This window comes from Podarcis pityusensis (genome assembly GCF_964106645.2).
Source record: "Podarcis pityusensis genome assembly, chromosome: Z".
Taxonomy (NCBI): domain Eukaryota; kingdom Metazoa; phylum Chordata; class Lepidosauria; order Squamata; family Lacertidae; genus Podarcis; species Podarcis pityusensis.
The window spans coordinates 35413315-35428968 of NC_138044.1; the positions used below are offsets into that span (position 1 = coordinate 35413315).

The 15654-nt window shown below is 40.7% G+C and overlaps 1 long non-coding RNA gene across 3 annotated transcripts in view; it reads left to right on the forward strand.

Moving 5' to 3' along the window:
• The window catches only part of LOC308468371, an 85780-nt gene that overhangs the window by 38893 nt on the left and 31233 nt on the right, over positions 1–15654 (forward strand). For all 3 annotated transcript variants that reach the window (XR_013981604.1, XR_013981605.1, XR_013981606.1), the window contains 2 exons: positions 10300–10416; positions 13255–13395. This is a non-coding gene — a long non-coding RNA (uncharacterized lncRNA). The remainder of the gene's footprint in view (positions 1–10299; positions 10417–13254; positions 13396–15654) is intronic.

Below are 15654 nucleotides of genomic sequence, written 5' to 3' on the forward strand. Positions count from 1 at the left end.
TGGGCTTTGGAGTTAAAGCTCCACAAAGATTAATATCATCTGATATGGACTGGTTACTTAAAATGAGTATTGTTTTTCAAATATGTAGAAGAGCACTAAAACGTCAATTCCATACCTTGTATTTATGTGTCTAAAGCATCTTCATGTTTTGTTTTATTTTATTTGCCCTTTCAGTTGTTGTGCTTTCCATCTCTTTCAGATATAAAATAAGCCTGTCTTTCAGGGAACCTTGCCCACAGATCTTTCCATCAGTAATTAGAAGGATTTCAAGTCACCATGTCTGCGCACAACTGGTGACTCTGGATTATTGACGTAACCAAGGTCTTAACTGCACTACACACTTAAAGCAGTATCACACCACTTTAAATGATCTTGGCTTCTCCCAAAGAATCCTGGGAGATTAGATTATTAATAATTTATTATTTGTACCCTGCCCATCTGGCTGGGTCTCCCCAACCACTCTGGGTGGCTTCCAACAAAAATTAAAAATATATTAAAATATCACACATTAAAAACTTCCGTAAACAGGGCTGCCTTCAGATGTCTTTTAAAAATAGGATAGCTGCTTATTTCCTTGACATCTGAAGGGATTCCTTGACATTCCACAGGGCGGGTGCCGCTACCGAGAAGGCCCTCGGCCTAGTTCCCTGTAGCTTTGCTTCTTGCAGTGAGGGAACCACCAGAAGTCCCTTGACTCTGGACCTCAGTGTCCAGCACCTCCGTAATGGTGCTGAGAGTTGTTAGGAGACCACTGTTGCCCTCACAGGGCTAGAGTTCCCCGGGAAAAGTGACTTGCTGTTAAACCATTCAAGGTTTCAGCTGATAATTAAGCACCAACAGTCCCCATGTAGGCTGACACTATGAAGTGCAAGATCCCATTTCTGCCTCTATTTGCTTTAATCTGCAGCTTTCCTTTTATTTTGGCATTGGAGTAAACAATAATTAGTGTGTGTCAATGTGTATGTGTATGTAAATAGATGGGAATGTGTGGAGAGAAGGAGGAGATGTCTGTGGATGGATGGGGATGTGTGCGTATGAAGGGATTTGTGTGGTTAGATGGGGTGGATGTCTGTGTTGGGATGAGTGGATGGTGTCTACAGATGGATGCATGGATGGATGCGATTGTATATGTGTATGGACTGGAGGATGTGTGTGCATGTGTAGTTGGTTTGGGAGATGTGTGTACTGGGATGAGGGCATGGTGTGTTGTGGATGAGGAGATGGTGGCATGTCTGTGTGTATGGATTAGTGGTGTGTGTGTGTGTGTGTGTGTGTGTGCGTGTGTGTGTAGACTAGGGGGATTGTCTCTGGGTGTGCATTTGTGATGTGTGTGCATGCATATGCTATGTGCTTATGGATGGGGAATGTGTGAGTTGTGGTGAGGGATTGGTATGTGTATATGGACAGGGGTGGTTTTGTGTGTGTGCATAAATTGGGGATATGTGTTTATGTATATAGATAGGGAAGCTGTGTGTGTCTATGTATGAGATGGATGGGGGTCGCGGCTTATGGTTTCCTGATGGGTGTGTGCTTGAGTGTGCATGGACTGGGCTTGGATGTGAATCCCAAGTTTCCTCAAATGCATATACTTACCATTTATGCCAGAAACATACAAAAACCAAAACCAAAAACAGTTTCAATATTTTACGTGATAAATGCTTTTGCCTGTATAACAAAAGAGTGCAGACAAATCTAACATGTCAACCTACCTACTAAACCAGCTAACAAGATTTACAGATGGAAATCTGAAGGACAACCCTTTAAAAGTAAGGTCCTTAAAACTCTATTAAGATCAAATTTATTCTAGTTTCCTTTTTTGAAGGCCTGGAAAATATACTAACTTGTCACAGCTCTCCATCTCTAACCTGCCAAAGACTGCTTCCTGCATTTATTCACTGTTTATGAAGAAAACCTGCAATAAAAAGTATGACTATTGTGGCTTTCCTTGCGTGAAGAAACACAGTCAAATTTAACCTTCATACTCACCAAATCTCTTTACATAAAGTACTAATGTTTTAAATGCCAGACCACTAAGCATAGCTGTGAATATCTATAGAGAGAATATAAATCCAAAATCTAAATATAATACATAACTAAACTAACAATGAAGTTAACTAGCTAATGGATTTAAATATCTAACAGGTCTATAGCCCAGTATGCCCCCCAGCTGTACCTTTAGCTCATTTAGAAATAGGATTGTGTGATATCTGTTGTTCCTTCCATATTTGCTCTGAGTATATACATCAGACTAAACTCCACCTGTGAACACAATTAGTAATGAGCTACATATAAATTTAACTAATTCAAAATATATAACCAAAGTAAATGAATGAAGCAGGTAATTATTTCAAAATTAACCATCTCCTTAGCAAACACATCCAAGCAACAACTGCTTGGTGACATCAGCTCCAGATCAGAACATCGTTTTGCAAGCACTGTTGTGACCGTACACAGTTAACACAAGTATTTATTTTAAATGCATGTGCTGCTTTTCTGCTACAAGAGCAGAGAAGGCCTCTTACACTTAAAAAAAAAATAAAAAATCCAACCAGTAGACAGGAATTTTGCCTGGTTTGCTGATATTAGATGCAAAGCAAGGGATGCTGGAGGCTGGGCATTATTTGTGTGTGTCTTGGGGGTGATGGAGGAAGTACCTGACCAGCAAACAGGATATGAACTGCAGCAAGCATCATAGGGGCATTCCCAGAAAGGAGAGATGTTAAGGAAAGTACAAAAGGTCAAGTGAGCAGGTGGGCAGATTGTGTGTTAGTGGGACTGAGAATCCAGATTTCCCTAAATGCTTTTTTGTATCATCTATGCAGACACTTTATAATTAATAACTCCCTAAGGTATTTAGTTGTACAACTATTGGTATGCCTTCTGGGAAGAGCACACAGAGAAGAAACACCATGGTGCATCTGTAACAACGAAACTGGGTGGCTTCATCTGCCTCAGCTGCAACAAAACATGCCTCTTCTGTATAGGTCTCTACAGCCACAGCAGGTGCCGTAACTCTCCAGTGGCTTCACTTCATGCCCCCCCCCCCGATGTGGCACTCTTGCATTGTATCTCATGCTGGACAGATGCCAACAAGCAGGTATAAAGGAAGTAAACATTAACCCTGTCTGTAAATACAGTGCCTAGATAAATGCTATCTGCAACCCAGTTGCAAGCTAGTTGTTATAAATGAAAAGCAACAGCTGGGGTGATGTCAGTTGGAACTCAGAGCACTGATGTCTGGCTGAAAGCATCACTCAAAGGCATGGCTTAGTTTTAAAGTTATAGCTCGTTTACCCCTCTGCAGCAGCCTGTGAGGCAGCTTACAAGCTTCAATGAACAACAACAACAACACAGAGCCAGAGACATTGTCTAATTTTTGCTGGCTTGCTGTAAGATGAAGGTTTACTCCAATGCCAAAGCAAAGGAAGCTTGGGATATGGGTGCCTAGGGCTTGCCGATCAGAAGGTCGGCGGTTCGAATCCCCATGACGGGGTGAACTCCTGTTGCTTGGTCCCTGCTTCTGTCAACCTAGCAGTTCGAAAGCACATCAAAGTGCAAGTAGATAAATAGGTACCACTCTGGCGGGAAGGTAAACAGCATTTCCGTGTTCTGCTCTGGTTCACCAGAAATGGCTTAGTCATGCTGGCCACATGACCTGGAAGCTGTTTGCGGACAAACGCCGGCTCTCTCGGCCTATAGAGCAAGATGAGCGCGCAACCCCAGAGTCGTCCGCGACTGGACCTAATGGTCAGGGATACCTTTACTTTTACTTTACCCAAGAAATGAATGAGAAGAGCAAGAGGCAGTGGCACTTCATAGTGTCAGCCCTCCATGGTAATCACAGTGGCATCAGGATCAACCCAAAACGGGAGTAGCTGACTATACTTAAGCAGGAATGACATTAACTAAAGTGTTTACTTTTCTTGCTGTTCTGCCCACAAGATGGTGCTCCACTGTTGGGCTTCTTGCCATCTGTGCTACCAGTTGCAATGGGCATCAGCCAGCCCTGACTGTTTGCTTCAGGGAAAAGATACTGCTTTGCAAGCTGGCATTTTCTGCCTGGATGTTTTTCTGTCTCCAGTGAATACACACACTCACTCTCTCATCACATGGCAAGACTGAAAAAAGGTGAACCTTGTGTCTTTCTACTTAGAGAAGCAGAGGTGGTGGTACTAATTTCTTGTAACAATATGGAATCCACCTACATTTGAGTAAAATAGCAAGTGTCTGAGAGTAACAAATAATGTATCACTTCCCTTGTTTCTTTGGAAAAGCCTATGTGCTCATTGACCTTTGACAACTGCTAAAAATCTTACCACAGTAAGGCTAATGCAGAGCCCTTCTTATTTCCTTTTATACATTCAAATTGGAGCTGTTTCATTAAATGACCATTTGTTCTCTCTCTCGCTTAAATGAATTTACATTACTTGGGGATTGCAAAGACAGCCTTTAACAATGAGTGCTGAAACTCATTTGATTTAAGTAGGCATGGATTTTATGTTGAAAGTTTGATGGGCTTTTGGTTTTGCAGGATGACTTCATTAAATAGATCGTAACTATATATTTTAAATGCACTTCTTTACTAGTCTCCTTCTCTTACGTTGTACGGACATAAGGCATGATGGGCTATTTTCACTGGATGCCCTAAGTTCACTAGAAAATAATTTGAGCAGTGTGATGGGTCTTGATGTGTTGTTCCCTCATTCAAGCCTTTATATGTGTCTAAATACACAAATACACACAACATTTTACTAATAGAGTCTAATTAATACTGCAGTCCTAACTGCTTACCTGGGAGTAAGCCCTACTGAGTTCAATAGGATCTGCTTCTGAGTAGACATGATTTGGCTTGGTTTGGGTTGTGCTGTTACTTATCTTTAAAAGAAAGTGAGATTGTTATTATTCCAATTGAATTTGTGTGTGTGGGGGGGGTTATTGTTTATAATGGCAGAGATACATTTATGCTGGGATGATATATTGAGGTCTATAATAAATGTCAATATCAATTGCTATATTTCAGTGGATGCTGGTCCATTAGGGCAAGCAGGGTGGTAACCGACCAGCCTCAGTATGCCCTTAGCCAGCCATCACTTGTCTGTCTTTTTATTTACTACCAGTCTGGTGAGGGTGGTAATAGGGCACAAGCTGTCAGCTTTCTCTGTCTTAGTCTCAATGTTGCCGTTATAGAACTTAGCAGCAAGTAGGCTGAGGTCAAAACTTGGACCCACATGTGTGGGTGAACAACAAAAGAAGTGGCTGTGTGCCTGGATTCAAAACATGGGCTTTGAATACAGAGAGCCCCAGTAGCAGAGTATTAAACTCACAAAAGTTGAGCAGTAGTATAGCACTAGGAATATAGGTTGTTAGACCTCTTTATCTCCCTTAGCTGCATTTAGCCCTTTTGCAAAGAACAGAACACACACTGCTAAGTAAGTTAAAAATGCTTTACTTACAGATATGTAGGTCTGATACATGTGTTGTTCCATGCAGCTGTAAGGAGAAACACAGGCAGGACACTCTTGGGTAGAAAGTACAGAATATAGTTCCAAACACATGCTGTAAGCTTGGGAGCAAGTTTAAACATGTCATTCTTGTTACATGATGCCGAGGGAGAGATGAAGAGGAAAGGTTTCAATTCTTCTCCAGTTGAAAGGGAGCATAACCTGAGTCTATCTAGAATTACAACTCTGTAGTCTTTAACCCCTTCGTGCACTAACTAGCAGTCATGCATAGTTATGTTTTACTGTCATCTCCCACAAAAACTAGTTGGCTCTGCCTGTCATTGGCTCTGCATCAACTCCTGTTGGGCTATCAGCCTTCTGGCCTACTAGTCTCAGTGGCCACCAGCCACTCCTGAACATAGATTGCCAGATCATTACTCATTCCATTCCTCTCTCCATAGCACACCTTTCTCCCTCAACCTTTCAGTTTTAGAAGAAGCTAATATATTCATTTGATCCATTGGTTTGAAGAAGAGAAGCTGATCCATAGGGAGCCCAGAAGGGAAAGTGGCTGCAAAAAATCACTGCAGAGTAAGCAATGCTTTATTTCCAACCAGTGCATGCCCAATAGGTTCCTGCTAAAATAATGTGACTCGTTGTGTCACAAATGTTCCAGGTTATTCTTTCCTCCTGCTTTTGTTGTACTACAGTGCAAGAATGCCCCTCCAGCTGGTAATAATGAGATAATACTGAGAAAGCACCACAGAACAGTTAATAAAGTGAAATGATATCTGGATGGTCTAGTATGAATCCACCACTAATGTACCATTATTGTGTCAATGGCATGTTGCAGAAAACACCCACAAAAAAACAAAGAGCAAAGTAAACAAGTACCAGTGCTGAGGGACCCATACACTGAAGGTGAATGAATAAGGTCCTAGGAGCTCTTTGTTAAGCCCTATACTGTACTATGAAAACATTCACACTCACTGTATTTACAGCCAGGATAAGCCAGTTTGTTCAACTAGCAGCAACAGTTGCAGTAAAATGATCAACAGTATTGGAATAGTTTGCAATCGGAAATAACTTCCTCCTCCAGGGTGGAACTGTTATAACAACATAGGTGTTACTTTTAGAAAAATGTTTTGGCTAGCCAGCCTGGATTTCAACTGCTGTCAATCAGTGGCTTAAACAGTCTGGATGGCAAAACTTAATTGAAATATTTTCTCTTGTGTCTCATACCAAGTGTCTGGATATGAGACTTGCCAAGGTCTTTAAAAAGAAGAGGTAGACAGATGGTACTCATGCCTTGATGGACAACGGCAGAAAGCCAAGTTTTCAGCTTCCAAAATAGCAAGGTATTTCTTGAAAAGCTGTTATATTCCATTTCTTGATATTCTTTTTTGCATGAACTTTCAGTTTTTAAGTACACACACACACACACACACACACACACACAAATGTACACACCAGCATGGAGTACTGGCACCTTCTTCTACTATTTACAGAAGCATGGAGTAGACCACCAGTGGTCTGTGAGGTTCATTTAGGTGGCCAGTAGCTTGTCTATGTTAAATATTCATATTGATTGGAATTGCATTTTTATCGCTTCTTTTATTTCTTATATTGAATTGCAATTCAAATTCTAGGAAATGCAAATTGGAATAGAATAAAAGGCAATGTGAGGATAAAAGAAGTAAAAGGAACACAATTAAAAATCATATAGCACCTAGCACATTACAATTGCTACCTCAGCCAGAAAAATCAAGTAGTTTGCCAAGACCCTCAGCAGTGGTCTGTAGTATATGCAATATAAGACACAATAGAAACAATACTAAATCATTGAAATGATTGGCTGAGTTTATACAATTAAATAGTTGCATAAGCCTGTCTATATAAAAAGATATTCAAGACACTCCTGAAAATCAAAAGCCTGCTGAATCTCTGCTGGAAGTGCATTCCACAGCAGAGGTCCAGTGACACCAAATGCCTGAGGAGGTACTATGTGGTTGAGTATTGTGGCTGAGTAGCTGATTTGAACCCTCCACTCCAAGTCTGGTTGGCTAAACACACACACACACACACACACACACACACACACAGAGAGAGAGAGAGAGAGAGAGAGAGAGAGAGAGACTCTCAAGACTGGCTGTCAGACTGGTCTCACACATTGCAAATCTTATTGAAAGATAACATTTGGAGAAGAACGGGAAGCATTTTCCATCTGTACCACTGATGGTCAAAAATACCCACTCTGCTCTCATTTCATGGAACTTTATGCTAGACACGGCACAACACATCTCAGAAAGTTGTAGGCTTCCTGGGCCGCCAAGGGGAGGAGTGCAAGAAATAAAATTTCACAACTTCTGCAAGAGTTCTAAAACAGACAAATAATAATTAAAGCGGGAATTATGGCATTGCTCTGCCTGCCCACCCCCTGCCAAACACTCAATCCCAAATGATTGCTTGTTATACTTTAAATAAATAAATAAACCAAGACAAACCAACCAACTACTGGGACTTAAGTATTCATGTTAGTAGCAAATAAAATAGCACAAAAATCTTGGCAGAATTACCCTTTGACAACAGAGAAATTTTCCATCCCAGCTGGTCATTAGGCCTTTCCAACTGTCAGTGTCTCCTGCAATCTGCTTTAATAGCTGCATATAATTAGCTTTGTACAGATCACAGGCTTTGGGGGGTAATATTCAATCCAAATATCAAAATCCAAAGAAAGATAACTCAAAGGGACATATGTTTGAGGCAGCCTCCTCAGTGCTGTCTTTACTCCTAAAGACTGTAGCTGTGTTGATTTATGCATATTAGCTTTGAATCCTGATATGGAAATCTATCAATTACTTTCCTTACAGGAGTTCTGGAAACAAATATAGGATGCTGATATAAAAAAGCAACATGTCATCTGGATACATAGATATCTTTGGGGGATATAATCCAATAATGATTTCAGAGGTGAACCTGATTTCATTAATCTCAAGGTAGAGTTTTTTGGGGGGGATTGGGGAGTGCGGCAGACTTGTAGAAGAGAGCAGTTCTGTTTGGGATTCCCAAATTGGGATTAAAAAGTTTCAGTGTTTTCATCTGAACCTAATGGGTATTCACAGACCAATTATAATTGCTTCACCATGTTGAACTTGGGTGTCCATTGCAATAGCTAGAAGAGGCATTAGCTAGAAGACACAGCCAAAATGGTGCCCCTTCCCACCACCCTTGACCATTGGCCAGGCTGTTGGGACTAGTGTGAGCCCAATAACATCTGAGGGGCACTACATTTGCTGTCCGTGAACTGCATTGTAAATATTTTCTTGAAATAAATACAAACTTTGTCTGATGGGATTGGGTCTTTTCAGAAACACAGAGGTTGTGGAATGCATTATTTCGGGAATGCTGTCATTGTGCAAAGTAGATGAAAAGTAGAAGGGACTCAGGAGTCCACTGCATATTCCTCTGGCATTTCAGAGACCAAGCACGTGGTTCTAACCATGTCTACTCAGAGGTAAGTTCCATCTAATTCAAAGGGCTTACTCCCAGGTAAGTGGGGTTATGATTGCAGCCTAAAATAGGGACATGCTTGTAACATTTCAGTTCTCATACTAGGAATCCAAGCCCAAGAACTCCCTGCCGCCACCACAATAGGTTCTAGTCTGCCTTCAGTAGACTGCTTTTAATCACCAGTATTCAACCAATTTGAGTCAGCAGGGGTGTAGTGTGTGTGTGTGTGTGTGTGTGTGTGTGTTGGGGGGAACAGTGGGGAAGTGCAGTTCATAATTTTTTTCAGAGCAGGAGTGATAACAGCCATCTGAAGGAGCACTAGGGCAATTTATGGATATTACTTGCTTTGGCAAGTGAATGAAGTGATATGAAGCTTTTATGTTTGCTTATGACAGATTTGCATAGAAGAAGCCAGTGAATGGGGGGGGGGGATCAAGTAGAGGCCATATACTTCTTTCCTTTGATTGGGTTCCTACTTCACACTAATGAAGCTGAAAGGTTGTAATTTTTCTATATGAAGATATTTTGCTAAAGCTCACTATTGCTTACAAGTTTAAGAGAGCTTATGACCATGTAGCTATTTGGAGAACCGCAGTCATGTTCAACCTAGTCAAGTGGGGCATAGCTATGGGTTTTCCTCCGGTGCTGTCATGATGTACACCTGCACTTCAACATTACCACTGCACCATTGAGAGCCAGGAAAGTGTTCATTCTTTAGGTTCAAGCAGAAAACAAAGGGTTATATCCAGCTGTATTCTACTCCGAATAGACCCATTGAAATAAATGGACCTAAATTAATCAAGTCGTCAACTTCAATAGGATTACTGTGGGAAATAACCTATAATAGTGTGAGAATTGCATTGGTTGCCTATATGCTACTGGGCTTAATTCAGTGTACCTATGTTAGCTTACAAAGCCCTAAATAACATGTGACCCAAATACCTATAGGTGTGTCTCTCCCTATATCAGCCTGTTCAGGTCTGATTCTTGAGGCGTTCCCTGGTCTGATTCTTAACTCATTCATTGATGATGTGAGAGAGGACATCCTCTGTAGTAACACTTTGATTATGGAATTTCCTCCCCTCAGAGGTGCATACAACACCTTTGCTACTAGGGTTTGATGCTATTTGAATATACATCTTGTTACCTGGGCTTTTGGGGGGGGGGCAGAAAACGTCTGGTGGTGAAAGATGTAAGGTGCCTTAGTCCTGCACCTAGAGGCTCTGGTTGAAGATCCTTGATGCTTTTGAAATTCATAGATTTATCTGTACTACTTTCCAAAGCATCCTGGAAACTTCAATTGTTTTCAGCTAGATTTTATTTGTCTTTTCCCCTTCCTTCTCTCCAGATGATGCCAACTTTGCCTGATCAACCTTGGCTTGTCCAATTGGCATCCTCACAGAGGCAAATATTGTTTGAAGAGGCATGCATATTGACTATGAGACATTTAGAAGGCTGCACTACAGTGAATAGATTTCTGAAAAATGATGTGTGTCGTTGTATTTTTCTAAATAAGGTACCCCCTAAGTGGTGCAATTTTTAAAGTCTGCAGGATCGCATTGGTGATTCAGGCAATCCTAAAGCACCACAGCTTTTATTTCTATAATAAAAGGATAAAATTAAGGGGGGAATTATTTGCCTTCATCATGTTAATCTGTCTAAAACCTTCAAATGAATTAATCACAAAGTATTCTGCCAGCAAGGCTGGTTCTGCAATATTGTTTTGCGCTTTGTAAAAGTCTTAACATTTTAATCTGCAACTATAGATATAAAAATAAATGTAATTGTACCATAAAAATCCACATCATAAAAATGTTAGCGATATTAAAAAGTGATGGATAATTAAAAGTAAAAAAGTTGGGTGAAATGGAGTTCCAGAAAGTGCTAGAATTTCAGTATAAGAGTAGCTTAATCCTTGGGTCTTCTTGGAAGCTTCTCTCTCTCTCTCTCTCTCTCTCTCTCTCTCTCTCTCTCTCTCTCCCTCTCTCTCTCTCTCCCTTTCTCTCTCTCTCTCTCTGTGTGTCTATATCTATCTGTACCTATCTATCGATCTATCTATCTATATCTATCATCTATCATCTATCATCTATCTATCATCTCTATCTATCATCTATCTATCTATCTATCTATCTATCTATCTATCTATCATCTATCATCTATCTATCATCTATCTCTCATCTATCATCTAAGTGTATACTTCTTTATAAACATACCTTTATGGCTAATTTGTGAGCACCTTTGGGACTATATCTTTGAAACATACCAATAATACTAGTTAAGGATCTAAAGAAAGTGGGTATTCTAAAGAAAGGATCTAACGGATCTAAAGAAAGTGGGTATATCATATAGTAAAAAGGTAAAGGTGTGGGAATGTTCTGGGGCGCAGGAGAGGATATATTGACTAATTATATCCTTATCCAACTTGTGCTAACAAGTTCCCAAAATAGACATTCCCCTTTAAGTTCGCAACGGTAACGTGTGCACAGGTTCGCTAGAAGCTCTATAATAATTACTCTGGTAATTTCCCCTTTGTTCCCTCTTAAAATACAAGACATGACACAGTCTTTATAAAAGTGTAAAAGTGTTTACTCACGTTCTGTTCACAATATGATCCCGGAAGGCAGACAGCTTAAAAAGGTTACATACATTTAGAATCTATCTTGTAGCAAGATAGTCCTTATCTCCTCTCTTGGCTGGGAGCCAAGAGAGCATCCTTAGATGTTTCCTCATCGAAGGAAAATGGCAGAGAGAGAGAGATGGCTGCCTGCCCTGTGCTTTTGTCATTACCTGCACAGGTGAGGCCACACCCACCTCTGGTCACATGTGGAGGAAGTCCGTCCCCAGGAAGTTTACCTGCTTGCTGGACAGACATCCCTCCCCATGTTCTAACATGTGCACTCTAATAATGTTGTCATTGACTGCTCCTGTGTTTACATCCCACAAAAGGAACCCCTGACCATTAGGTCCAGTCGTGACCGACTCTGGGGTTGCAGCACTCAGCATGCTTTATTGGCCAAGGGAGCCGGCGTACATGTGGCCAACATGACTAAGCTGTTTCTGGCGAACTAGAGCAGCGCACGGAAATGCCGTTTACCTTCCTGCCAGAGCGGTACCTATTTATCTACTTGCACTTTGACGTGCTTTCAAACTGCTAGGTTTGCAGGTGGGGTATATCATATATCTCATTCCAAAAAACTGGAAGCATTGTATATCCTCAGAATATATGGTGAAAATCTGCCCACAATGAACTAAACTTTTATCAGTCTGTACTAACAGGGCTGGCTCTATCATTAGGCCGAGTGAGACAGCAGCCTCAGGCAACAGATGCCAGGGGGTTGGAGGGGGGGCAGTGACAGCAGTCTTTCCAGCCCTGCCCCTGCCTGCTCTTCGCCCCGGTGCCAGAGCATGAAGATCCGTCACTGGGCTGAAGTAAAATTCAACTGCCAGCCATGTCTAGACATTCCACGCAGTTGATCCCTGTGCTCTGCAGGTGAGGGAGACCTGCAGAAACCATGGACACAGTTATACAGCTGCTAATAAAACGTTTTAAGTGTGTTTTTAGTGTAGTATACAATGTGGCACTAGACTGAGATGGTGAGCCTATATGGAAAATTCAATGTATTTTTAAAAATGCTTTTAAAAATATATATTTCAGAACGGTTTTTATATGTGTGTAGATTCCACCCATCTTATCAGGAACCCCATTTCACATGGTACAGGAATGGTGACACCTACCCTTTGGATTCCCCCTCCCATTATATATTAGGCAGGTGCCACTTCTGTTGTCTTTTTTACTTCTACTGAAGGCCTTCCTCCTCCAACAAACCTTTCAAGTAGATATATTTCCCAGTCTGCAGCTGTATTATAATTGTTTTTAGATGTTTTCATTACTTTATTGTTTGTGTGTTCACTGCCCTGGGTGCCTTTGGGTGGAAGGGCAGGAAATCAATCAAGCAATCAAGCAATCAAGCAATCAAGCAAGCAAGCAAGCAAGCAAGCAAGCAAGCAAGCAAGCAAACAAGCAAGCAAATGTATGTGTGTATGGAAGGGGGGCACCATATTGTCCTTTGGTCTAGGTTGATCCTACTGGCTAAAGTTGCTTTGAAGTGAAGGGCACAATCCATCCCATGAGTTTCACTGCTGTACTAAATAATATTGACGGTCATGTGCTATGGCCAATTATGTGAGCGTTCCCCACCCCCCAGTTGTTGCTATAAAAATGAATATAAATGGCAAGCCAATGTTCCAGATAGCTTCATAATCAAAGCAAACTTCACCTTCTTTTCTTGTGCTTGCTTTTCAGCTGAAGGTTCAGGTTAAACACCCAACCTGGCAATGAAAGTTAATGGCCAGCGATTTTTCAGATACATTACTGCGAGGCGTACTCAGTATCTGTATGGATAGAAGCAGAGAGAAAAGGCAGGAGAGGGAACAAATGTAAATGGTGAGCTCATTTTCTCCTGCAGGTGTATTGATTTCTTACATCTCCTCTGATAGATAGTATGACTAAGCAGAAAACTACTTTCAGAAGCATCTTTTCAACAGGAAATGGGAGGGTGGCAGGAGTGGAGAGGAATGATGAATGCTGCTTCGTTAGAGGAAGCCAAAACGCAATCCTTCTTCATGAGGGATTTATCATTTCCCACCTTGTTCTGCAGTCATCTTAATAAACATTTGATAAATGCCCATTTAGTGGTAACAGAAACATCATGCTCAGAATCCCAGTTCATGGGTCATCTTTCAAAACAGCATCTCTTTCCAGGCCTGCTTAATGCGTTTAGGTTTCAAAACAAGCTCTGGGAGAAAACTGTGTGTGTGTGTGTGTGTGTGTGTGTGTGTGTGTGCATCTGTGTCTGTAGGTTGGTAGTAGTGTCATTTTATCATGAGTGACAGAGTATTTGTGGCAAAATGGAGCATGATATGTTAATAAGTGTATATCTATGTCAGTGCCAGACTGCTTATGTGAAAACTGCAGTGGAAGAATTGGTCTCAGTGGAAATGCATGTTGTTAAAAGTAATGTGTATTCTGGATAAATGTAAAACTATCCTCAAAAGGGGCTTCTGTGGTATTAAATGAGGACATTAGCGAACACTGGGCGGTCAAAGGGATGATAGGAAAGATGTCTCTACAAATATTTCTAACAATTGATTTAATGTACCGGTCTTGATTTGCTAGCTTATGGAGGCTTAGAGGAGAAAGAGAGAGAGAGAGATACCTATTACTGGGCCTTTTTCTTAATGCATTCCTCCTATTGCACCAACATCCTCCTAAAAGCCACGAGGGAAAATAATAAGATAGCTTCCTTTCCCTTCATTTCAACACAACACGATCAGGAACTCTCTGCAGGGATAAATCTTGAATTATTATTGTTTTTTAAAGTCTTTATGGAATATACAGATGGTGCAAAACAATGAATAATTCCATTGCACGTAACATTATAAATTAGGTTGCAAACCATTTTGAGAGCTGAAGAGTTGTCTAGCTGACTTAAGGAGCCACATTCTCCCTTTTCCTTTGAATAGCTGAACCTGATGGCATATTGAATTCTATATTTGGAATGTCATATCAAATACTACCTTCCTTCCTTCCTTCCTTCCCTCCTCCCTTCCTTCCTTTTAAAAAAAAACATAACTATGAAAAAACATGTCTAACAGCCCAATCCTATACATGCCTACTCAGACAAAAGTCCTATTGACTTCAGTTAACTTACTCCTAGGCCAGTGGGCATAGAATTGCAACTGGAAGTCCCATAGGGCTTCATTCAATATTGCTTTGGAACCTTGCCCTGTTTACTATTTCAATATTATTTAAATCACCCCCCCCCCCAATCAATACATTGATTTCTGCTCGGATTAAGAGCATTACATGTTTGTCTTCTCTCTTTTTATCTTTGTATAAACTAGTCACTTGTGACATTATAGCTGTATTTCAAAGTTTATGAAGCCATTTGATAGCATTGTGAGCTTTATTTAGCTTTTGCTGTCTGGCAGAATCAATTTTGGCCATCTTAAAGCATCAGTGTCATAATACAGCAAGGGAGATTCTTGATGGACCAAGGGCAGCACAAAAACAACAACCGGAACACAGATTTGCACGGTTCTCAGTGTTTGAGCTACTTCTTTATCTATGGGGATTTGAGTGGCTTTTAAAAAGTTAAACAACGATATTCTAATATGCCATCCTGCTTGACTTGATAATCATCCTGGTATTAAAACTCATGAGGAAGTTAAAAGAACTTTCCTCTTTGAGTCTTGTAGCCCATTCCTAAGCATGCTTTCTTGAGAATACAGCTATGAATAGGCAGGACATCTATCACGTGATTGTCTCTTTTCCACTTTACATTTGAGGGGTGAGGGAAGGACTGATCCAGATTGAAACCATGGAGTATGAGTAGCTTTTTAAAAAACCCTTCCTCTATGCAATTATTCCCAATTAAATATCCCCCCGAAGTTTCCATTTACCTTCACTCATGAAAGTGCTATTTGTTGAAATGACATATTTGTGTATGTTTAGGGCAGAAACAGTGTGGTGGAATGCTGTCTCTGTCTCCATGAGCCTGATTCATATCTCTTTCCCCTTGTCTATGGCTGCTTTTTCTTTTAAAGGCCTAAGATGATAGATGATAGATAGATGGATAGATGATAGATAGATAGATAGATAGATAGATAGATAGATGATAGATAGATAGAGATAGAGATATAT